The sequence below is a fragment of the Phyllobates terribilis genome, unplaced genomic scaffold (genome assembly GCF_046119375.1).
Source record: "Phyllobates terribilis strain yellow unplaced genomic scaffold, ASM4611937v1 Scaffold_11__3_contigs__length_659146591, whole genome shotgun sequence".
Classification (NCBI taxonomy): Eukaryota; Metazoa; Chordata; class Amphibia; order Anura; family Dendrobatidae; genus Phyllobates; species Phyllobates terribilis.
Genome location: NW_027362771.1, coordinates 293,821,978 through 293,849,628, shown reverse-complemented (window position 1 = coordinate 293,849,628; position 27,651 = coordinate 293,821,978).

Genomic DNA, 27,651 nt, shown 5'->3' with positions numbered 1-27,651 from the left:
AAATTTATTTTAATCCTAAATATCTATCTATTTAATGTCGTAATATAATCTCTTTTCTAAGGTACCTTACTTAAAAAGTCCCTACCATTCCCTCACTAAACTATCTAAGTGCTTTTTTTTTCACTACTCCCTCTTTGATGACGTTTCTGTGGAGAATTCCAGGGCATCCCAGTGGGATTGTCAAACAAGTCGTTATCAGGAGGTAGAGGGTGACAATGCTGCAACCTCTGCCCCCTCCCTGAAATGGTACATCGTCAGTGACATCCATTTTAGGGGCTAAGCTAGTCCCTGCTCTACTGAACATGTGTAGGTTGTCTATTTTGATGTATGCTCAGTAGGTTCTTGTCCCTGTGCAATATGCACAGTGACAGTGCGCTCACTTGCCGGCTCTAATAAAAAGTTACGATCTGGCAAGAGAGAGCACTGTCAGTGTGCGTTGCAAGAAGATTACCCAGTGTGCAGGAAAACCAGAGACCAGCGCCGCCTCCACAAATAAACTGTTAAGGGTTTGTCCTGTGAATGCTGATCTGGACCTTAATACTGCCTATAACTGTATGTGTTGACTGTATTTACATAAGCAAAACCACAGCATTAAATGACTATCGAACAGCTTAATAGAAGCTGATTGGCTATGGTTTAGTATCCTGTTTAGAACAGCTAATCGTACTTCTTGTTTACACAGAATGATCACTAATACAATTGTATGCAGTCTGTCATTACTTTTAGCAGCACATGCACTGCTTTCACAGGATGATGTGCTGCCGAAAATGCTGATTGTTAGGCAATCTTACAATTTATTTCCTCTGTCTTATAAACACTGTGCTTGTTCTTCGGGTGATTGGCCTGTTAACACTGGCTAATTATCATGAAATGAGCCCTTCTAGGAATGATTGTTCACAGTAATTGGCCAGTGTAAATGCACCACTCAGGATCTCGCCAACATAAGGAATATGATACATTTAAAGAGGTACACTTTAAATCAGCTGCGATCCCCGGCTGTAATGTCGTCATACTCTTTTGCTCCCTCTCTTGCCCAGGAGCTGTTGTATGATTAGACTATGTCCCTGTACGGTCAGACACAGCCATTACACAGTACACAGCAGGGGCACATTTATAAGATTATCTCAGCACAGGAGCATTTTTTTTAATCACTTCCTATTGTGGACCTTATTTTCTTTCCAAGGTCTAGTGAATAAAATGAACTTTTGTTTGTCAGAAAACCCCTTTAAGTTTAGAAGACAGCTCTTGTTCGGTGACATCAAAGGGAGATACAGAAGTACAGATTGATCAAAGTTCTATCTAATGTGTTTCTAAAAGTATCCCTTTTCTACCAAAGAGATGTCACTGTTTTACCGAGACTCCTTAAATAGTTGCTTAGGGGAAGGAAAATGAAACAAAATCTTGCCAGAAAGCAATGGATTGTAATAGCTTTATCTGAACAAACGCTGTCTACAAAAATTGGGAACTTTAAAGAGTTGATACCGTTTAGAACGCTCTCACACATATCAGATTCCTACCATGATCGGAGTATTATTCCACTACAAACTGACCCAGGACACCACCTTTTTTATTGGACTTGTCTATTAGTACGGCCATAATTTTCTACTATCGATATACCCTCTGAGGTTAGTGTACTGTGTTGTCCATTGCATCCTACATCGCAGTTAGCATCTCCTATGTACAATTAGGTAATGTGTGCTGGGTTCAATTGTGACGTATTAGACAAATTACGCAGGAGGTATAGATTCGTTTTCTGAATACTTTTATTATTTTAGTACTGAATATTTTTACTCAGCTAGCCATTGGATGTTCTCTATGACAATTTAGATTGAGTGGGGGTAAGAGTTGTATCTTCTGAAGTAGAGAGGGCACAAAGCACCATTCAGGCATTTGTGCAGTGCTCGAAAACAGAGCGTAAGAGGTGAGAATCAACTTCATTTGTAATAGAATATATATATATATATATATATATATAATCACCTCCATACTCTCTAAGTTAGGATGAGATTGGGGCTTGCTAGGTCTTGCATTTACTGCTCTCTTTCCAGCAGACTGAATCTCCGTCAGTAATTAAAGCTCAGCATATATTACTTTTAGGTAGAATTACTCATAAAAGGTGCGTCATCCTTTCATTACAAATAATATAAATGTTTCTATTTAGAGAATAGTTACTGCAAAGACCCTGGCTAAGACTGAGCATAAAGGCTGGAGCTGATTGACAGCAGCGGTCACATGATGCCCCTGCCGGAAATTGGTGACAAGAAATTGTTAGGGGAAAACAGTGCTGAAGCACAACTGTTTTGGGAGGTAAGTATAGATTTTTTAGATTTTTCCACCACCATGGGACTATTTAAGTAGTCGGCAATTCAAGTTGCTAAGTAGTGGACATTTACATAAATCACTTCACTAAGGGTGAAGTCAGACGGCCGAATAACATGGACAACGATCGCATAACAAACTTTGGACTGGCCATCGGCTCTCCAGACCTGAGTGTGACAGCATGTATTTCTATGTAGCTGCCACGCTCAGGTCAGGAGAGCCGATGGTCAGTCCGAGCACTGCGATGTGATCCTCGCGCAAGTAATACAGCAGTCTGACTGCGCCATAAGGCCACAGCCCCACTATCAGTATTTGACCAGTATTCAGTCAGTGTTTTTTCTCAGGAGTGGGAGCCAAAACCAGGAGTGGGTGATAAATGCAGAATTGGTGACTTGTTTCTATTATACCTTTTCTATGACTGTTCCTCACATGGTTTTGGCTCCCACTCCTGAGAAAAAATACTGACTGAATACTGACCAAATACTGATAGTGGAGCTGTGGCTTAAGGTTGAGGCTACATGACAACAACAATTCTCTAAAATGTCACATGACAAAAACATTTGACTTTCGGTCATGTGACTGTTTTAGAGCTTTGAATTTCCTGTAAATAAAACAGACAAGTTGCAGAAAAGATGCTCACAGATTTCATGTCGCATGCGTGTGACATGCACCCAGCGACAGAATATCCAACACATTTGGAAACATTTGCAATTCTGTCGCAGTATGACGCAGGTGACAGCACAGAACTATAGGAAATCATTACATCCAAAGATTCCAGATAGTACTCTGGATAGGAAACCTGTTCTCAATTCAAAAGCTTCCTATTGTATCTACAGGTTACATAGTCTATCCCCAGAAGGGATCAATGAAATGTTGGAACAAGTCTAACTTTTCCCTATAATGGTGTTTATGGTCCCTTCCTACATACCTTCACCAATATATTCTGACACCACACCGTGCTAGTCTATGAGCACCGGATTTATGATCGTACTCAGAGTCCGGGTTCCATTGTTTTTTGTTGTTTTTTCCCTCCCCCACTCACCTCTTTTTTCTCCTGGGCTTTTTACTGGAGTCCACGTTGTGCCCTTGAGTTGCTTACGGCATACAGTTGGTGCCTGATTTAGCACCGTGGGGATATGTGGGGCCCTGGTTGCCAATAGTTTTTCATCTGGTCCTTTGGATTGATGATCTGGCCGCATATCGGCCGATCGGTCTATCCTCTTGGCGCCCTCCCCTTACCCCCTTCCTTTTCCCATCTTTTTCCATTCATTCCCACCATTGTAGATCAGTAGCTTCTTTTCTTCACTTCACGCGAGGAATCCTCCTTATAGTGACTTGAATCTGGAACATACAACCCCTGGCAAAAATTATGGAATCACCGGGCTCAGAGGATGTTCATTCAGTTGTTTAATGTTGTTGAAAAAAGCAGATCACAGACATGGCACAAAACTAAAGACATTTCAAATGGCAACTTTAGGGCTTTAAGAAACACTAAAAGAAATCAAGATTAAAAATGTGGTACTCAGTAAGGGTAATTTTTTTCAGACCAAGCAGAGGGAAAAAATTATGGAATCACTTAATTCTGAGGAAAAAAATATGGAATCACCCTGTAAATTTTCATTTCCAAAACTAACACCTGCATCAAATTAGATCTGCTCGTTAGTCTGCATCTAAAAAGGAGTGATCACATCTTGGAGAGCTGTTGCACCAAGTGGACTGACATGAATCATGGCTCCAACACAAGAGATGTCAATTGAAACAAAGGAGAGGATTATCAAACTCTTAAAAGAAGGTGAATCATCACGCAATGTTGCAAAAGATGTTGGTTGGCTGATCTCGCAACAGCAATCACAGAAAGTTGGAGCCAGATTGATGAAGAGTACTGTTTGTCACTCATTAAGTCCATGCCTCAGAGACTGCAAGCTGTTATTAAAGCCAGAGGTGGTGCAACAAAATACTAGTGATGTATTTGAGTGTTCTTTTGTGTGTTTGTTTTTCATGATTCCATAATTTTTTCCTCAGAATTGAGTGATTCCATAATTTTTTCCCTCTGCTTGGTCTGAAAAAAATTACCCTTACTAAGTACCACATTTTTTATCTTGATTTCTTTTAGTGTTTCTTAAAGCCCTAAAGTTGCCAATTGAAATTACTTTAGTTTTGTGCCATGTCTGTGATCTGTTGTGGGAGGAGATCTGCACAATTTTTGAAGCCCTCATCTATGCTCCAAGCTACACTTACCCCCTGTCACCACCCACAGGGCTCAATGTGAGCAGTGACATGAGGTGCCGGGATGCGGTGAACGCAAAGCAGAGGTCCAGGATGCGGTTAGTATTGGTGGCGGTGAGCGGTGTTCGGCAGCCTGGGATTGGTAGTACAATACCAAGCTGCTGATCCCCACTTTCCGCCACTGTCACCACTGTTCAGAGCAGAGCAGTGTAATCATTGTTCTGCTGTGCTATGATCACTGACACAGCTTTTATATATCAATGTAAGCCTCTGAAGGAGACAGGGTTGCGACATAGCAGAGCCTCATTTCTATTCCCATCATGTGATGGAGGCCAGAACTTCGTATCTAATCACATCATGTGATACAGCCCAAAGCCACGTATCTAATACCATCATGTGATATAGTCCAGAGCCGTGTATCTAATCCCATCATGTGATACAGCCTAGATCTACATATCTAATATCATATGCGATACAGCCCACAGCCGAGTATCTAATGCCCAACACGTGATACAGCCCAGAGCTGTGTAACTAATGTCCAACATGCGTGATAAAACTCAGAGCGGGGTCCCACAAGCGTGTATCAAATGCCCACCATGTGATACACACCAGAGCCACGTATATAATGCCCAACATGTGGTACAGCTCAGAGCCGTGTATCTAATGCCAACATGTGATACAGCCCAGAGCTGTGTAACTAATGTCCAACATGCGTGATAAAACTCAGAGCGGGGTCCCACAGAAGTGGACGGAAAGGTGTGACACATTACACCACTGCTCCCAAAGTAGTGGATGGAGAGGGGGGTCACAGTACACCACTGCTCCCATAGAAGTTGATCAAAAGGGGGTCACAGTACACCACTTCTCCCATAGAAGTGAATTGAAGGGGGTCACATTACTCCACTGCTCCCACAGAAGTGGACGGAGTGGTGTCTGACGCTACACTACTGCACCCATAGTAGTGGATGTAGCAGGGCCACATGTATCTAATCCCATTTTGTGTGATATACTCAGCTGATCCCTGTATCTAATCCTATCTTGTGGTACACTCCGTGTATCTAATCCCAGTGCATGATACTGTACGTGTATGTAAACCCATCCTGTGTGATACACTCTGCTGAGCCCTGTATCTAATCCCATCATATAATGATACACAACATTGACCCTGTATCTAATTCCATCATATGTGATACATATCTAACCCCATAATATGAAACGGCGAGCAGCACCAACTAACAGAATCGACGCTGCCAGCCGTCCTCGCTGACACTGTCCACATGTCAGAATCATTTTACAGTCACCAACAACATGGCTCCGCACTGGAACCCTAAACTTTATCCTCCCTCATCTTTTTGCAAACACCCAGAAGGGGAGTGGAGGGGTGACATCACACACGTGATCAGATCCTGCCAACTTTTACAGCAGTCGTAAGGTGAGCTAGCAGTACTCTTGGTTATCATGGCAAATTTCATCAGCTGCTCTCCTAGTGTTTAAAAATGGAAAATATCAAACCTTTTAAAATTATTTTTCATATTTTATACCATTAAAAAAATGTTAATATATATTTTTTTAATGTAGAATATTAATATTTTACAATTTTGTTGATTTTTTTATGGCACATTTCCTTTAAAATAAGTAATAAGTTAAATCTGCTCTGCAGATATAACACACAAAAATGTTTGGGACTGAGGTCGTTGATAATTAATTGGTAAATTATGTACAAGGATATTTAGTCCTGGGTCTACACAGACTGGCCTATCAGCTACCTGGAAGTGATATGGTTTAAGACAGGGATGGGGAACATCAGGCCTTTTGAGCTGTATTTTGATGTTAATTTCTTCTCACTCTGTGAGCACATAGATGCCGTGTTCACTACTGAACGCTGAAGCGTATGCAATGAAAGGTTATGTCCTGACACCAGTGCCTGCATCAAGACTTACTGTGTGGGCGGAGTTAGAGCACAACTTGTACGGCCCCCGAAGGATCGCTTAAATATCCAAATGACCCTTAGCAGAAAGGAAGTTCCTCACCCCTGGTCTAAGACAATGGTTGGATAGTTTGGAAGCCCAAGTGCAAAATGAACCCTGAGTGATGACCCTGTGGACATTTGAAAAACACATATGTACTTTTTTATGTTCCACAATATTTCAGCACATATCAATATTTCAATCTGACTTTAGATACAAGGTATTTGTATGGTCTCCATCTATTAGACTGAGCCACTTTAGAATGATACATTATTTATTTTTAATGTCACTGTGTGTTTACTTATCCATCCTCGTGTATTATGCTGTTGAGTTTTTTACACTGCTTATTTTCGAAAAAATGCAAGTAACGCATTTTACTTAATAGGGGCAGAAACGGTGCAGAAAATCTGCAACATCAAAAACTCACCAATAGCTCATAGTGGTAGCATAGCTTTTTAGGATTATTTTAGGGTATAAAGCCTGTGCTGATGACCCTTAGTGAGGTCTATGGGGTACAGGTAAGTACCATTAAGTACCCAATACCCTACAGTCCTGAACCCCCTTGTGGTACAATCAAATCATATGACTTAGGCTTCCAGTGGTTCTCCATAAGCTTTAATGAGTGGGGGTCATGAACACTGATCTGTGCAGGGTCTTGTGATCCAAAGGATCAGGAAATAGGTTTGTGATGACCTCTTCTCCTTTTGGTGAGGACTTAAAATAGGCTGCATGCTTGTGAACATTTTTTTGGTGTGGCTCGTTGCACCTCTTAAAAAATCACAGCGATTCATTGTGATAACATGAAACAGGGCATTTGTTAGGTCGCAAATGGTTTATTGTCACGTCGCACCTGAGAGTTTTTCTAGTTTTACTGTATAAACCAACTGTTTTCAAGGAATTTCGCTGCAGTGAGCGAATTGTAAAGTGCTGTGGAATATGTTGGCACTATGGAAATAAACATTAGTATTATTAAAAAGGCTGAATACCTACAGTCCTGCTCATCATTATTGGCACCCATGAAGTTTAAGTACATAATGTGGAATATCTCCTGAAAAAAAATAATCAAGTGAAAGAGTTTTTTGTATAGAACCCTCGTGTTAAATACAAAAAGCAAATGATAAACAATAATTTAAAATAAAAAACAACGGGAGGGAAAAATAGAAAAACCTAAAGCTTGCTGTGTCACTGGTATTGGCACCCTTAACATTAATTTAGTATGGAAACACAATTTGACTCGTCTGTGGTAAATCACAAAAGAGATTCTCCTGTGATTAATTGTCGGCGCCCATGGGACATGAATTAGCCAATGAATGATGACTTCAGTATTTTAAAAAGCCACATGGTAGGCCCTGTTCCTTTGTCACAATGGTGAAGACAAAGGAGCTATCTGAGGACATCAGAACTGCTATTATTAGCAAACACAAGACTTCCAAAGGGTACAAGGCCATCTCCAAAGACCTTGGTATCCCAGTTTCAACAGTGCGCAATGTTATTAAGAAGTTTGCTAAGCATGGAACCATCAAGAACCTCCCTAGACATGGGGAAAAGAGGAAAATTGACAAGAGATGTCTTCGAAGGTTTGTGTGAATGGTGGAAAAAACACCACGTCAAACATCCAAAGACCTGAAGGTCAACCTGGAACAGTCTGGGGCCATGGTTTCAACAAGTACCATATGCTGCACACTAAACCAAGCACAGCTTTATGGTCAAAGATGGTCAAAGACCAAGGAAGAAACCAATGCTGAACAAAAGACATAAAAAGTAAAAACTGATCTTTACCAAAGAGTACCTTGACAAACCACAATCCTTCTGGGAAAATGTTCTGTGGACAGATGAAACAAAAATAGAGCTTTTTGGCAATGCAAATGAACAGTTTGTTTACGGACGGCGCATTGAAGCTTGTAAGGAAAAGAACACCTTACCAACAGATAAGCATGGTTAAGGATCCATAATGCTGTGGGGTTGTTTTGCTGCGTCTGGTACTGGAGGCCTTGACAGTATCATAGGAATCATGAAATCAGAGAATTATCAAGAGACTTTAGAGGATAATGTTCTACCCAGTGTAAGAAAACTTGGTTTGAGTTGAAGATCATGGGTCCTCCAGCAAGACAATGACCCAAAGCACACAGGAATGGTTGAAAAAGAAAAAATGGACTGCTTTAAAATGGCAATGAGTCCCGACCTCAATCCCGTTGAAAATCTTTGGGGTGAGCTGAATCTGCCATTGGGAAAACGAACCCTGCAAACATTCAAGAGCTTGAACAAACACCAAAGCAAGAGTGGTAGAAAATTCCAGCTGAGAAATGCAAGAAGCTTATAGATGGCTACAAGAAACGTTTGGCGGCTGTCATTAATGCCAAAGTATTAATTAGGGGTGCCTTTATTGCTGAACAAGCTGTTGATTCAGTTTCTTCTTTGAAATTGCAACATGGAAGTTAAAAAACAATATTTTATTGTTGGATTACTTTGGACCACAAATTAAAAAATCCTGAGGATATAACTTTGGTACATTTCCATTTATTTCTGAAGATATTGTACAGTCTATGAAAAAAATGAAGGTGTGCGAATAATAGTGAGCAGCACTGTATCCAGCCTGAATACACTGATACATTGGAGCAAATTACCAGAGCGATTTGCAGATGTTGCATACAAGCAAATATCTTAAAACATGCTGGAAATTGAAACACAAAGTATATTAGAAAGCTGAAGAATGTTTTATTTATGTGACGAATAAGCTTTATTTATATCACATCTGAAAAACAAATGGTATGTGGCTTGTAAGAGAAAGACTATTCTCTTGTTATGTGCTTAGGTACTATATGCTATTTCATATTTTGTAATATAATATATATTAGATGTGAAAGATGGTATGACTTTCTAAATATTACATATTAAGCTGTAAACAGTCCAGGGGCCTGCAGATTTTACCCCTGATAACTTTGCTTCACATTACAAAGTACAGCTGTCACCGAAGTCTGAGTAAAGCAAACCTGGGTTTAGGATGCCACCTAGTGGTAGTAAGTGTTTCAAGGCGTAGGCGGTTCAATACAAACATAATATTTTACACTTTGCTTTAATTTTGCTCATCATTCACACCAATTTGGTAAACATAATGCGAATAGCAACAGCTAACTATGGATTCATGATTTATTCTGGATCATTGTGATTGCCAAGAAATAGTGATTTAGCACATACAGTACTGTAATTGAGTAGCGAAAATCATCTTTTCATATATACAATATAAGGCTCTGTTCGCATCACTTGAGAGCCCTCTACTAGTGGCATAGAAGAAGGACTACCAACATTTTTCCTCAAATGAGAGGCAAGGACATACCCCATTGTACAAAATCCACATTTCCTGTTTTTGGTATTTATAGAGTGAACATGTCGGACTGACATAAGACCCGCAGGTAGAATTAACTCTAGGGTCCCACACTACAGCTACATGTAAAGATCTGTTAATCATTACATATATGTGCCCACACTGTGATGTACAATTATGGTGGTTTGTATTAAAGAGGTTTACCAATTATACAAGTTATCACTTTTCAATAACCTAACTTGTTGATCGGTAGGTGTCAGACGACTGGAACCCCCAACGATTGGAAAAATGGGGAACTCATCCCTGACAGACATTTTTCTCGCCATTTCAAATAGAGATTTGGTTGAATGACTGCTTCTCCATTCATTCTTTTAGGACTGCTAGAAAAAACAAGTGCAGCGATGAGCAGACTCTAAGGCCACATGCACACATTGAGTACTTGGCAGTAGCGGGGGACAGAGGGTGCAGTAGCCCGGGGCCCCCGTGCTCAGGGGGAACCCCCCACAGGGCACCCACCCGGAGCTACTCTACCCTTAACTATATCAGAGTGCACAGCTATCTGATATGGTTAAGCCAGGGCTGCACAGCATGCAACTCACTGCCGGCTCTCTTTTTCCTGTGCTCAGATGTATTCACGTCTCTTAAATGTGAGTAAATCTGAACAATGCTGCAGTGCTGGGAGGTAGGGGAGCGCTCGTCATCTCCCCACCCCATCACGCAGTGGAGTGATGAGGTCGCACACTGCTGACCTCATCACTTTGCTGCTGTGATCACTGAGCTGCAGAGCGGCAATGGACACATCGTGTTTCCATATTATGGGGCACTAGGGTAAATTGTGAGAGGGAGCAGAATGGGGGTGGGTGGAGCATATGGAGAAGTGTTGGGACAGTGTGGAGAGGAAGGAGCATGGGGGACAATATGGAGGAGTGGGGGGACCATTTGGAAAAGTGAGGGATATTATGGAGAGGTGGGGGCTGTATGGAGAAATGGGAGCATGGGAGGACCATATGGAGAAATGGGTGTTCAATATGAGCGAGTGGGGGGACAATATGGAGAGGTGGGAGCATAGGGGTACATAGGGTACAATATGGGGTAACAGAATGGAGAATTGGGAGCATCTGAGGACCATAAGGAGAAGTAGGAGTGTGGGTGGATTGTATGGAGAAGTGAGGGCACAGTATGGAGAGGTGGGAGTGTTGGGGACCGTATGAAGAAATGGTAGCATGGGTGGACCATATGGAGAAGTGAGTTTATAATATGAAGAAGTGGGGGGGGCAGTATAGAGACATGAGAGTGTAGGGGACAATATGGAGAAATGCAGTACAGGATGGAGAATTGGGAGCGTTTGGGAGTGTGAGGGAATTGTGTGGAGAAGTAGGGGAACAGTATGTAGAGATGGGAGCATGGGGGACAGTATGGAGAGGTGAGAGCATGGGGGACATTATGGAGAAGTGGGGGCACAGTATATAGAGATGGGAGTGTGGGGGGACAGCATGGAGAGGTGGGAGCGTGGGGGACAGTATGGAGAAGGGGGGGCACAGTATGTAGAGATGTGAGTGTGGGGGGACAATTTGGAAAGGTGAGAGCGGGGGGGACAATATGGAGAAGTGGGGGCACAGTATGTAGAGATGGGAGCATGGCGGGACAGTATGGAGAGGTGAGAGCTTTGGGGACAATATAGAGAAGTGGGGGCACAGTATGGAGAGGTTAGAGCGTGGGGGACAATATGGAGAAGTGGGGGTACAGTATGTAGAGATGGGAGAGTTAGGGGACAGTACGGAGAGTTGAGAGCTTTGGAGACAATATGAAGAAGTGGGGGCACAGTATGGAGAAGTTGGATCTGGTAATGGATTCATGTACTGACCGTGGTCCTGATCGTGTACAAATGTACCAATCCATAACTGATCAGAGGTAATCACCCGGCTGAGCCGGTCACCTTTCAGCCACTAGTTCCCTACTGTGTCTGTCACCCTGCTGCTGCTGTCACCTTGCTGCCACAGTGGGAAAGGTAAGAGCCTTATAGAGCCAAAGGTTATAGGGACTTTTATTGTATATGAGGGAGTATGCAGAAGTGGAAAAGTGTGATTCTAATGCTACATTCATCCACTGACGGTGGTTCTGGCATTGCATTCATTTACCAAGAGTGGTTATGGTGCTGCACTCATGTGCTGACAGAGGTTCTGTGTATAAGGGAGCTGTGGGCCCACCATACTGTGTATAGGGAAGCTGTGGGGCATTGTATTGTGTACAGGGGAGCTATGGGCCCATCATACTGTATATAGGGGAGCTGTGGGGACGTCATATTCTGTAGAAGGGAGATATGGGTCCACTATACTTTATATAGAGGAGCTGTACACTGTGTTCCAAATTATTATGCAAATAATATTTTCTCAGATTTTCCCAAATTACCTATATGAATTGCAGTCATTGTAATTTTCCAGTCAAATAACTATTAGAGTACAATTGAAAGGTTTTTGTACAAACTGCCTATGATAACAGTATATTTTTTAAAAAATAAATCACTCAAACTGCACTCAAAATGCATGTTCCAAATTATTATGCACAGCAGAGTTTTCAACCTTTTCATTTTAATAAAGAACAAAAAAATGGTCATTTTTGAAGTTATAAGCATTAGCAGGTTATTACAAACTGAAATCAAACAGTTTTCAACTCAAAACTTTATTCTAGGTGATGTTACATTTGCACATAGGACCCCTTGTTCGAAAGGAGCTTCTGAACTCTCTCATTCATTGAATTTGTCAGGTTTTGGATGGTTTCTGCTTCAATTGTTTTGCATGAGGACAGAATACCCTCCCAGAGCTGTTGCTTAGATGTGAACTGCCTCCCGCCATCATAGACACTCCTTTTGATGATGCTCCAGAGGTTCTCAATGGGGTTGAGGTCAGGGGAGCATGGGGGCCACACCATAAGTTTGTCCCCTTTATGCCCACAGCAGCCAGAGATGCAGATGTGTTATGTGCAGCATGAGACGGGGCATTATCATGCATGAAATGATCTCGATGGTCCAGATGGATGGAGTGGAGGATGGCTGGTTGATGGACACCCCATGCAAACACGGCTACGGCGCCAACAAGGAGGAGGTGGAGTAATGTTTTGGGCTGGAATCATGGGGAGAGAGATTGTCTGCCCTTTTAGGATCCCTGAAGGGGTAAAGATGAACTCCATAATGTATGTTGAGTTTCTCAAACAGCACTTCCTTCCATGGTTCAAGAAGAAGAACCGTGCATTCCGCAGCAAGATCATTTTCATGCATGAAAATGCACCGTCTCATGCTGCACATAACGCATCTGCATCTCTGGCTGCTGTGGGCATAAAAGAGGACAAACTTATGGTGTGGCCCCCATGCTCCCCTGACCTCAACCCCATTGAGAACCTCTGGAGCATCATCTAAAGGAGTGTCTATGATGGCGGGAGGCAGTTCACATCTAAGCAACAGCTCTGGGAGGGTATTCTGTCCTCATGCAAAACAATTGAAGCAGAAACCATCCAAAACCTGACAAATTCAATGAATGAGAGAATTCAGAAGCTCATTTCGAACAAGGGGTCCTATGTGCAAATGTAACATCACCTAGAATAAAGTTTTGAGTTGAAAACTGTTTGATTTCAGTTTGTAATAACCTGCTAATGCTTATAATTTCAAAAATGACCATTTTTTTGTTCTTTATTAAAATGAAAAGGTTGAAAACTCTGCTGTGCATAATAATTTGGAACATGCATTTTGAGTGCAGTTTGAGTGTTTTATTTTTTAAAAAATATACTGTTATCAATCATAGGCAGTTTGTACAAAAACCTTTCAATTGTACTCTAATAGTTATTTGACTGGAAAATTACAATGACTGCAATTCATATAGGTAATTTTGGAAAATCTGAGAAAATATTATTTGCATAATAATTTGGAACACAGTGTATATTGGGCAACCAGTGGACACTATTAAATGTCAAGTGGGCACTTAAGAAGCATTATTGTTATAGGGGCATTCAGAGTATTGAAACCATCAAAGGGGCAAAATGTGAACACTTTTCTAAGGCATTTGCACAGTACATTAATCCTTTCAAGGGAGCAATTTTACTATCTAGAGGGCACAAATGAGGCATTATTACTACGGCAGGGACACAGTGGTGGGTATTATTATGTGGGGAACTAAGAGGAGCTAGGTTTTTGTACCACACAGTAGGTGCAGTAATAGGGACACATTCGACAGCAGCGGCTCAGTATTGGGGTATCAGCAGGATGAGGAGTTTGTGCAGGTTGGGAATAGATGGAGACGAGGCTGGAAATTTGAGATGTCAAATGTGTTTTTGTTGTAATCTCTGCAGACGAGGAAATAAGTTGTCATGGCCAGCATGGTGGCTCAGTGGTTAGCACTGCAGCCTTGCAGCGCTGGGGTCCTGGGTTCAAATCTCAACAAGGACAACATCTGCAAGGTGTTTGTATGTTCTCCCCGTGTTTGCGTGATTGTCCTCCAACACTCCAAAGACATAGGGAATCTAGATTATGAGCCCCAATGGGGAAAGTGCCAATAATTTCTCTGAATTGTAAAGCGCTGTGGAATATGTTGGTGCAATATAAATAAAAAGATTATTATTATTATTATGTCGGTCTGGGCCAGATAGAAAAGACGGGAAAATTAACTACTGCACCAGAAAAAATGTCAGTTGTAAGTTACTATATATACTTGTGCTGGAATTACTTGTATGTCCTGCAGCACTGGTATCTACCACTATATGGTAACCGTATGGCGGTAATATCAGTGTTGGTCTTTATGTAGAGATTTATTTTCAGTAACAGCTCTGTCTTCTGCTGAGGTTCCTCTATACCCATGATCAGGGTTCACTACCGTAGTTGAATGCATGGTTACCTAGTTCGGGGGCCCACTCAGATGTTATGCCCCCCCCCCGAGCTGGACCCCTATCTACGCCTCTTGACTTGACTCATCAAATAAGCAATGTGTGAACGTGGCCTTAGAGAATGACTGGAGTGGCTAACGTACATGCCATTGCATTCTAAAAGAGATAAAAGTTCCCCATTCTGCCGTTCCTGCAGTCGGATCTCCACCGATCAATAATTTATCATCTATCCTGTGGATAATTAATAAAGGGGTTCTATGGTGAAAGCAAGCTACAGTTGAAACCAGAAGTTTACATACACTATATAAAAAGACACATATGCATAGCCACACTCACTGCAGCAAAACAAATCTACTTCTCATCTCTCATAGCCTCCCTGTCTCACAACCCTAAAGAGCTATTAAACACTTTCAATTCTCTCCTCCGTTCCACAGCGCCTCCTCCCTCTCTCCTCATCTCAGCCGAAGACTTTGCCTCATTCTTCAAGCAGAAGATTGACACCATCAGACAAAGCTTTTGACTAAAGTCCCCACAGCCCCTCCTCATATCTACTCAACCCTCCTCCTCCAAAACCAGCTTCTTCATCATTACAGACAATCAAGTTTCCTCTTTACTCTCCAAATCACACCTCACCACCTGCGAACTTGACCCAATCGTGTCCCACCTCATCCCTAACCTCACCACAGTCTTCATCCCAACCCTAACCCACCTTTTCAACCTGTCACTAACAACTGGTGTCTTCCTCTCATGCTTAAAACATGCCTCAATCACACCCATCCTCAAAAAGCCCTCCCTTGACCCATCCTCTCTGACTAGCTATTGCCCCATATCACTTCTCTCCTACGCCTCAAAACTACTGGAACAACAAGTCCATTCTGAACTGTCCTCCTCCCTCTCCCCCTGCTCCCTCTTTGATCGCTTACAATCTGGCTTCCGACCGCATCACTCCACTGAAACTGCCCTGACTAAAGTCACCAATGACCTACTAACTGCCAAATCCAAGCGACACTACTCGGCCCTCCTCCTCCTGGACCTGTCATCTGCCTTTGACACAGTGGACCATTCCCTCTCACTACAGACTCTCTCATCTCTTGGCATCAAAGACTTTGCCCTGTCTTGGATCTCTTCATACTTAACAGACAGGACATTCAGTGTCTCCCACTCACACACTCATCCTCATCTCGCCCCCTATCTGTTGGTGTCCCCCAAGGTTCAGTCCTAGGACCAGTGCTCTTCTCCATCTACACTTTTGGCCTGGGACAGCTCATAGAGTCCCATGGCTTTTCAGTATCACCTTTATGCTAATGACACACAGATCTACCTCTCTGGACCTGATATCACCTCCTTACTAACCAGAATCCCACAATGTCTGTCCGCTATTTCATCCTTCTTCTCTGACAGATTTCTAAAACTTAACATGGATAAAACTGAAGTCATCATCTTTTCACCGTCTCACTCCACGCCCCCCATCTGACCTATCCATCATTGTCAATGGCTGCTCACTCTCCCCAGTCCCGCAAGATCGCTGCCTCAAGGTAACCCTGGACTCTAATCTCTCCTTCAAAACACATATCCAAGCCCTTTCTACTTCCTGTCGACTCCAACTCAAAATATCTCCCGGATCCACACATTACTCAACCACGAATCTGCAAAAACACTAGTGCATGCTCTCATCTTCTTCCGCCTCGACTACTGCAACCTCCTGCTCTGTGGCCTCCCCTGTAACATTCTTGCACCCCTCCAATCTATCCTAAACTCTGCTGCTCGACTAATCCACCTGTCTCCCTGCTACTCCTCGGCCTCTCCCCTCTGTCAATCCCTTCAGTGGCTCCCCATTACCCCGAGACTCCAGTTCAAAACCCTAACCATAGCATACAAAGCCATCCACAACCTGTCTCCTCCATACATCTGTGACCTAGTCCCCCGATACTTACTTGCACGCAACCTCCGTTCCTAACAAGATCTCCTTCTCTACTCCCCTCTTATCTTCTCATCCCACAATCGCATACAAGATTTCTCGCGTGCATCCCCCCTACTCGGGAACTCTCTACCCAAACACATCAAACTCTCGCCTACCGTGGATACCTTCAAATGGAACCTGAAGACCCACCTCTCCTGACAAGCCTACAACCTGCAGTAACCACCGCTGCACGACCAGCTCTACCCTCACCTACTGTATCCTCACCCATTCCTTGTAGATTGTGAGCCTTTGCGGGCAGGCTCCTCTCTCCTCCTGTACCAGTCGCTGACTTGTATTGTTCAAAATTATTGTAATTGTTTGTTCTATGTATACCCATTTCACCAGTAAAGCGCCGTGCAATAAATGGCGCTATAATAATAAATAATAATAATAATTATAATATGCATGTTTCTCTCAATATCTGACATGAAATCAGAATAAACCTTTCCCCTTTTAGGTCAATTAGGATTACCATAATTTTTAATATTTGCCAAATGCCAGAATAATGAGAGAGAGAATGTTTTAAGGCATTTTTATTACTTTAGACTTTCCCTTGATGCTACACTAAGAAGCAGTGTGTTTCAGGTGTGCATTAAAATACATCCACATGTGTGTCTCTAATGACCTCAGGTGTTGACAATAAAAACTATCAGAAGCTTCAAACACATGACATTATCATATGGGCAGTCCAGAATTGTTTAAAAGCATAGTAATCTTAGTGTATGTAAACTTTTGACTTTGCAGTAAGTAATACAAAAGCCTTAAAACATTCTCTCTCTCACTCTCATTATTCTGGCATTTGGCAAATATTAAAAATTATGGTAATCCTAACCGACCTAAAACGAGAAAGATTTATTCTGATTTCATGTCAAATATTGAGAAAAACATGAATATGTGTCGTTTTATATAGTATATGTAAACTTCTGGTTTCAACTGTAAGTGCATCTCTGCCATTGTGTAACTGAATGCCACAGGACAGGGAGAGGTTAAACTTGAAAGTATTTAATCTCCAATGTAAATAAAGAATCTTCACCTTTATTGATAGCAAAGAGAACAGGTTATCTCTATACATAAGCCAACTGCACGCATTGAGTATTTGGTGAATTTTTTAGCCCAGTGTTTGTAAGCCAAAACCAGGAGTGGGTGTAAAATCCAGAAGTGGTGACTTGTTTCTATTATACTTTTCCTCTGATTGTTCCTCACCTGGTTTTGACTTACTTGAGGTAAAAAAAACTCACCAAATACTCAACGTGTGCACATGGCATAACACAGGGGTAGACACTGACAGTTTAGGGCCCCTGTGCAAGAAATGTGTCTGGGCCCCCCTCCTTTTGTTGCACAAAGCTACAGATCTATATATATATCCACACACATACAGTACAGACCAAAAGTTTGGACACACCTTCTCATTTAAAGATTTTTCTGTATTTTCATGACTATGAAAATTGTACATTCACACTGAAGGCATCAAAACTATGAATTAACACATGTGGAATTATATACTTAACAAAAAAGTGTGAAGCAACTGAAAATACGTCTTATATTCTAGGTTCTTCAAAGTAGCCACCTTTTGCTTTGATGACTGCTTTGCACACTCTTGGCATTCTCTTGATGAGCTTCAAGAGGTAGTCACTGTATTGTAGTACACACACTGCAGCAAAGATTTTGGCCCACTCCTCCATACAGCCTGTCGCTGGGCAACATTGAGTTTCAGATCCCTCCAAAGATTTTCTATTGGGTTTAGGTCTGGAGATTGGCTAGGCCACTCCAGGACCTTGAAATGCTTCTTATGGAGCCACTCCTTAGTTGCCCTGGCTGTGTGTTTCCAGTCATTGTCATGCTGGAAGACCCAGCCGCGACCCATCTTCAATGCTCTTACTGAGGGAAGGAGGTTGTTGGCCAAAATATCACGATATATGACCCCATCCATCATCCCTTCAATACGGTGCAGTCATCCTGTCCCCTTTGCAGAAAAACACCCCCAAAGTATGATGTTTCCCCCACAATGCTTCATGGTTGGGACGGTGTTCTTGGGGTTGTACTCATCTTTCTTCTTCCTCCAAATACGGCAAGTACAGTTGATACCAAAAAGTTCTATTTTGGTCTCATCTGACCACATGACCTTCTCCCATGCCTCCTCTGAATCATCCAGATGGTCATTGGTAAACAGGCCTGGACATGTGCTGGCATGAGCAGGGGGACCTTGCGTGCCCTGCAGGATTTTAATCCATGACGGCGTAGTGTGTTACTAATGGTAATGTTTAAGACTGTAGTCCCAGCTCTCTTCAGGTCATTGACCAGGTCCTCTGATGTAGTTCTGGGCTGATTCCTGACCTTTCTCAGAATCATCCTTACCCCCACGAGGCGAGATCTTGCATGGAGCCCCAGACCGAAGAAGATTGACAGCCATCTTGTGTTTCTTCCATTTTCTAATAATTGTGCAAACAGTTGTTGCCTTCTCACCAAGCTGCTTGCCTATTGTCATATAGCCCATTCCAGGCTTGTGTAGGTCTACAATTTTGCTCCTGGTGTCCTTAGACAGCTGTTTGGTCTTGACCATGGTGTAGAGGTTGGAGTGTGATTGATTGAGTGTGTGGACAGATGTCTTTTATACAGGTAACGAGTTCAAACAAGTGCAATTAATACAGGTAAAGAAAAACTAACAGGTCTGTGAGAGCCAGAATTCTTGCTGGTTGGTAGGTGATCAAATACTTATTTTTCCCATTGTACATAATTCAATGACTGCTGATGGAGCATGGGAAAGCTTCTTTCTGATGGAGGAGCTCATGGACTGGTCTTCTGCTCACCGGTTGCTCCATTAGCAGTCATTTTATATCTAACAAGAGAGGACTATGTAATAAAAGAGGGTGCTGTGAATAACAAAAATAACAAGAATACATTATGTAAGGTACAGCACTGTACAGAACAGCAGAGGAAGATTTATAATATGGGACGGCACCATATATAATTAGAGAGGATCATACGTAATAAGGGATGGTGTTATGCATAATAAAAGAGGAAACTATGCAACTAAGGACGCGCTATACATAATATGTGACTACGCTACATAACCAGGCTACATTCCGGTATCTGTATGCAATGTCGGTGAGCTGCCCGCTTTTACAGACGCATTGAGCATGTCCTATTCTGATCCTCAAAATCGGATCAGAACAGGACATTCTCTGACCCTCATGGATCTCATTCTAAAACTCTATGAGTCCTTGTGCCGTCTGATAAAAAAATCTGGCAGCACAAGGACAAATGACACAAATGTGAGAATACAGCACCAAGGGATTTTACAAAGAAAATGATCACTCCAAGTCATACAGTACAGATACAGAATAATATTTACATCCAGTGACCGCTGACGTTTCGTCTGATTAGAGCCATTTTCTGCTGTTTCTTCTTCATCTGGTCAGACCTTCATGTCGACATCTTCTAGCTACGACTCGTCTTTTCACACTGATCACCGCAGCCCTGAAAATAACAAGGTCATATATATTGGATAGATACATGTCTCCCTCACACTGCGCCCCTGACTACAGTTAGGTACCCCACCATTAATATACTATTAGCCACACACCAATCAAAATATAAAGTGATAAGCAGCACTTGCCCCCCAATTAACTATAATCTCCGCCGCCCAATAAATATAAATTATTCAGTCTCTGTGACTCTCCCCAATTAACTTTAAGGCTATGTGCACACAGAAAATATCCAAAATTTTACAGTACAAGCAAAGTGAATGAGATCCCTGAAGTCTCATGCACACGTTGCTTATTTTTTCCTTGCCGATTTGCAGCAGATTAAAATCTGCAGAATGTCAATTCTTACAGTGTATTTCATCAATATTAATAAGTGGGGGAAATACGTAACAAAAGCATGTCAAAAACGTGGCAAAAAATCTATTTTACACAGTGTTCTTCCTGCCTACACACTTGGACATGCAGCAGAGTTTTCTCCTGCAAATCCTGAAGATGTGCAAAAAGCCTTATACCCTGTCCTGTGCCCCCCATTCATTATAAGTCCTTGATAGCACCATAATGAATTTGGAGGTAAGAGAAGACATTATCAGGTACTGAGCATCCTCCGCCACCTCCCAATTCATTACAAGTCCCTGATAGCATTTTCTCCCACCTTTCAATTCATTAAAAAGTGTCCTATGTACCTTACCCAATCTCTCCCACACCCTAATAAATGTTAAGAACCTGATAGTGTCATAATGAATTGTGAGATGGGGAAGGACGCTATCAGGGACTTAGCATCCTCCTCTACCTTCCAATTCATTTTACACCCATGTCTAACATCCTCCTCCCCCTCCCTTTGTTCATAAGTCCATTATAAGTCCCCCTTACTCCCATCACACACACCCCTCATTGTCCTCTCCTCCACATGCCTCATTGTCATCTCCTCCACCCCCTCATTGTCCTCTCCCCCACATCCCTCATTGTCCTCTCCCCACCCTCCATTCTCATGTCCCCCACCCCATCATTGTTCTTTCCCCTACATCCCATCATTGTTCTGCCCCACCACCAACATCATTGTTCTCCCCCACCTCCATCATTGTCCTCTCCCCCACCTCTATCATTGTTTTCCACCACCTCCATCATTGTTCTTCCCCACCACCTCCATCATTATTCTACCCCACCTCCATCATTTTCCTCTCCACCACCTCTATCATTGTTCTCCACCACCCCATCATTGTTCTCCACCACCACCCCATCATTGTTCTCCCCCACCTCCATCATTGTCCTCTCCCCCACCTCAATCATTGTTTTCCACCACCATCATTTTCCTCTCCACCACCTCCATCATTGCTCTCCCCCACCACTCCCATCATTGTTCTCCCCCACCACCCCCATTATTGTTCACCCCCCACCTCCATCATTGTCCTCTCCACCATCCTCATCATTGTTCTCCCCAACCCCCTTCATTGTCCTTTCCCCAGTATATTGGTTAAAAAAAAAACACACCACAACACTCACCTCTCCATCGGTTAGTCATCGCCGGCAGCTTTCTCTCTGACACAGACACGCGCTGACTGCTAACATTATCAAGCTGCTCGCCTGTGTCAAAGAGAAAGCGTCAGGCAGGAAGCAGTAGAGATCGGGATGCTGCAGTTCCGCTGCCATTTTCTCCGGTAGGCAGCGGAGTTGCAGGGATCGCTCCTTGCCCGCCGCACATGATGAGGGCAATCTGGCCATGGGCTCCGAGAAACAGGCCAGATTGCCCTCATTATTAGCTGCCCTGCAGGGGCCCCCGTCTACCTCCGTGCCCCCCGTGTGTGTGATGCCAGGGGCAGACATACCGCTGATGCAGCTGGTGCAGCTACATCGGCGGTATGTCCGCCCCTGGCCTAACACAAACCACTATACCAAACCACTGAACAAAATTCACTATACCAAGACCAATATGCCACATAACATGCACAAATACAGCCAAACCATGACCAGACCACATATTACCACCAAGATAGTGACAGCATAATACCACCATATTGATTATTTATGAAAACCACAGTGCTAACACAAATATTACCCGTAGTGATAGCTATACACAACTGTGTAGATAGTATACACTGTATAGTGTAAGTGTACAGGTAAATCAAATGATCACCAACAGAAAATTTATGAAGGAACTAAAGCTCAGAGTTCATAGAAGGAGCCCATGGAACCTTCAGGATTTGAAGAGTGTTTGTGTGGAAGAATGGACCAAAATCACACCTGAGCAATGCATGTGACTAGTTTCTCCATAGAGGAGGCATCTTGAAGCTGTCATCACCAACAAAGGCTATTGCATGAAGTATTAAATACATTTCAATAAGTGTGTTCAATACTTTTTCCTGTATCATTTCTCATTATTACACATTAATTAATTTATGGACATCTATGGTTTAATCACTTTGCTTGTGCAGATTGGATTGGTTGTTACTGACATCTGGTTAGAATTTCATGTCAATAGCACCTTTAAAAATATACTGTATTTACTTATTTCACCTGCTGTGCATATATATTTTAGGGATGGTACTCACTCAGGTGCGATGAGAGGCAAACAGGAGGCATGTTCCTTTAGATGTCCATAACGGTTTATTAGCTTCATAAACCAGTCAAAAGCAAAATGCAAACAAACAGCCTTTAGTGCAGGCAAAAACAAAGAAATCAGTCCTTTTAGAAAAGTCTCTGGTTAGCCAGCGCTGTGGTCACACAGGCTGGTAGGCATCCAGTACATGGCCCAGTCTGGAGACAACCAAACACAGGAGGCCTTCTCCCTCCAGACACACAGACCATGTGCCAAACAACAGCCTCCATTATATAAGCTGTTAACTACACCCAGAGGTGAGGTATGTGGGTAGCTAGACCCGTCCATCTCTCTAAACTACTCGTAACCCGGTCCCAGGTGCACCAAACGATCCTCTTAGTGCTTACATGCACTATAGAAACACTCCGGGTTAAATCACAGAGACCAGCCATCTTTGTGACACATACCTCCCATGGACTATGTGACCATTAGCCACCTTACATACCTCCCCGCTATGCCTACAGCTGTGGGGCTTGGCACTTTCTACTACCAGACAGGAGATTCTCAATAGGGCATCGGCATTACCATGTAGCTTCCCTGCTTTATGCTCTACATGGAAGCTGTAATCTTGTAGGGAAAGAACCAGCGGATGACCCTAGCATTTTTACCCTTTGTTTCCCTCAACCATCTGAATGGGGCATGGTCGGATGCCAATCTAAACTTACTGTTATGTTCTGCAACTTAGAACTAAGGAATAGGAGGGAAAAGCTGTCCCTGCACTGAGACTCAGCTTTACCCTATGCTGGGGTGGGTGCCCTATTGCTTGTGAATAGCCCCACCGAAACTCCTGCACTGAACTCAAACGAAGACCTGTAGGAAAGGGAAAGGGGTCCCTAAAAGATCTAAGGACTGGGAGCAAAAGCAGGAGACCTCCTAACAGAAAAGTTAGTTGCAGAAACAAAAATTAAAGGAAACAAAACTGGTGGAACAAGAAGTCCCAAGATAACAATAGTCCAAAGCAAGAACTAAACCAGGCTACTTAGCCAGAACACGAGCTTTACAACACTGATGTCCAACAGGGAATGGGGGCCAGGTGCTGGGTAATAAAGAGTGCAGAGATCACGTGACCAAGAAACCCACTGTGCCCTTATAGTCATTATCACCCCCAAGCGTGTGAAAATCTAAGTTTTTAGCTTGCCATATTCTTTGGCGTCCTGCAAAGCTAAATCATAATACACCTTCTGGAGCTCTCCTGTTAAGTACGGCGCCAGTACCTCTGCCCACTGCTCTGGCAGAAGTTTCTCCCTCTCGGCGACCCTTTCAAACACCATCAGGAAGGCCTCAACATCATCCCCCGGGGTCATTTTCTGCAAGGCCCATCTTACCACCTTCCGGACGTCGGCGTCATCAGCCGGACTTGGGGTTGGAGCGCTCGTCCTGCCCTGGATGGTGGTTGCCAGTAGCTGCATATGCTGCTGTTGTTCCTGCTACTGCTGTGACTGGACCAGGTGTTTCAGCAGGTCCTCCATTTTGTCTGGCGATGCTTGCTGGCTTGCGACAGACTTAACCCAGGACATGCAGTTCTTCCTGTAGCAGTCACACGTCTCTGCTGGGAATGCTGCCCGCATTCTCCACCAATTGTAGTCATCCAGTACACGGCCCAGTCTGGAGACAACCAAACACAGGAGGCCTTCTCCCTCCAGACACACAGACCATGTGCCAAACAACAGCCTCCATTATATAGGCTGTTAACTACACCCAGAGGTGAGATATGTGGGTAGCTAGACCCATCCATATCTCTAAACTACTCATAACCCGGTCCCAGGTGCACCAAACGATCCTCTTAGTGCTTGCATGCACAAGAGAAACACTCCGGATCACATCACAGAGACCAGCCATCTCTGTGACACATACCTCCCATCGACTATGCGACCATTAGTCACCTTACAATATATATATATGTATATAAACTGCTCAAAAAAATAAAGGGAACACTCAAATAACACATCCTAGATCTGAATGAATGAAATATTCTCATTGAATACTTTGTTCTGTACAAAGTTGAATGTGCTGACAACAAAATCACACAAAAATCTTCAATGAAAATCACATTTATTAACCAATGGAGGCCAGGATTTGGAGTCACCCCCAAAATTAAAGTGGAAAAACACACTACAGGCTGATTCAACTTTGATGTAATGTCCTTAAAACAAGTCAAAATGAGGCTCAGTATTGTGTGTGGCCTCCACATGCCTGTATGGCCTCCCTACAATGCCTGGGCATGTTCCTGATGAGGTTGCGGATGGTCTCCTGTGGGATCTCCTCCCAGATCTGGACTAAAGCATCCGCCAACTCCTGGACAGCTCTTGAACTTGTTCTCCATGTCTCCCACAGATTCAGGTCTGGGGAACGGGCGGACCAGTCCATAGTTTCAATGCCTTCATCTTGCAGGAACTACTGACCCACATGAGGTCTGGCATTGTCCTGCATTAGGAGGAACCCAGGGCCAACCGCACCAGCATATGGTCTCACAAGGGGTCTGAGGATCTCATCTCGGTAGCTAATGGCAGTCAGGCTACCTCTGGCGAGCACATGGAGGACTGTGTGGCCCTCCAAAGAAATGCCACCCCACACCATTACTGACCCATTGCCAAACCGGTCATGCTGAAGAATGTTGCAGGCAGCAGATCGCTTTCCACGGCGTCTCCAAACTCTGTCACGTCTGTCACATGTGCTCAATGTGAACATGCTTTCATCTGTGAAGAGCACAGGGCTAAAGTGGCGACTTTGCCAATCCTGGTGTTCTGTGGCAAATGCCAAGCGTCCTGCACAGTGTTGGGCTGAGAGCACAACCCCCATCTGTGTACGTTGGGCCCTCATACCACCCTTATGGAGTCAGTTTCTAACCGTTTGTGCAGACACATGCACATTTGTGGCCAGCTGGAGGTCATTTTGCAGGGCTCTGGCAGTGCTCCTCCTGTTCCTCCTTGCACAAAGGCGGAGGTAGCGGTCCTGCTGCTGGGTTGTTGCCCTCCTACGGTCCCCTCCATGTCTCTTGGTGTACTGGCCTGTCTCCTGGTAGTGCCTCCAGCCCCTGGACACTACGCTGACAGACACAGCAAACCTTCTTGCCACAGCTCGCATTGATGTGCCATCCTGGATGAGCTGCACTACCTGAGCAACTTCTGTGGGTTGTAGAGTCCGCCTCATGCTATCACGAGTGTAAAAGCACAACCAACATTCAAAAGTGACCAAAACATCAGCCAGAAAGCATTGGTACTGAGATGTGGTCTGTGGTCCCCACCTGCAGAACCACTCCTTAGTTGGGTGTGTCTTGATAATTGCCAATAATTTCCATTTATTGTCTATTCCATTTGCACAACAGCATGTGAAATTGATTGTCAATCAGTGTTGCTTCCTAAGTGGACAGTTTGATTTCACAGAAGTTTGATTTGATTTACTTGGAGTTATATTCTGTTGTTTAAGTGTTCCCTTTATTTTTTTGAGCAGTATATATATATATATATATATATGTATATATATATATATATATATATACATAGTGGTGAACACAGACATAAAAAACAGTATATGGGCCATTTTCAATCTAATAACTCTGCCTATGACACAATATGCTTGCTGCTTTAGAGATGGAAGTTGGGCCCTTACCTCTTGGGCCCCTGTTTGGCTGCACAGGTTGCATCAATGGTATGCCTGCCCCTATAAATGTACAATATATACCTGGCTCAACATAAATGAGTACACCCCCTTTGAAAAGTAAGATTTTAATCAGTAGCTCTCTGAACACAAGAATAATTTTACAAATTTTGACACGAATGACTTTAATAGAACATTTTTTAACCCATAACATGAAAGTAAGATTAATAATATAGTCCACCAGAAGAAAAAAGGGCTGGCACTACCATGTCAGATATAAAAGGCAATATCCACAGGTTGCTGCATTAAAAATGGGTGATGCTCTGTGTAAATCAGGCGACAAAAGACTTCATGAGGAGAAGTGTATTCACGGCTCTCACCACATAAATCTTCATCCAAGATTTTCATTTATATACATAAGGTGCATACATTAACCCCTTTACCCTCCAAAGCCGGTTTTCACCTTCATGACCAGGCCAAATTTTCCAATTCTGACCATTGTCACTTTATGAGATAATAACTCTGGTACACTTCAACGGATACCACTGATTCTGAGAATACGTTTTCATGATATATTGTAATTCATGATAGTGGTAACATTTCTTTGATATGACTTTATTTGTCAAAAAAATGGAAATTTGGAGGAAATTTTGAAAATGTTGCAATTTTCAAACTTTGAATTCTTGTGCCCTTAAATCAGAGATATGTCACACAAAATAGTTAATAAATAACATTTCCCACATGTCTACTTTACAGCTCAATATTTTAAACAAAATTAATTTTTGTTAGTAAGTTAGAAGAGTTAAAAGTTGACCAACGATTTGAAGTGACTTTGAGGGGTCTATACGACAAAAAATATCCAAAAGTGGCATCATTCTAAAAACTTCACCCCTCAAGATGTTCAAAACCACATTCAAGAAGTTAATTCACCCTTCAGTTGCTTCACAGGAACTGAAGCAATGTGTAAGGAAAAAATTTACTTTTAACTTTTTTTTTTCACAAAAATTTTACCTTAGAATTTAAAATTTACCTTAAAATTTTATTTTCATAAGGGTAGCAGGAAAACATGGACCACAAAAGTGGTTGTGCAATTTCTTCTGAGTAAGCTGATATCCCATATGTGGGGGAAAACCACTGTTTGGGCGTCCGGCAGGGCTCCAAAGGAAAGGAGCACCATTTGACTTTTTGAATGCAAAATTGTCTGGAATTGAGAGCGGACGCCATGTCGGGTTTGGAGAGCCCCCGATGTGCCTAAACAGTGGAAACTCCCCACAAGCGACACCATTTCGGAAACTAGATCCTCAAGGAATTTA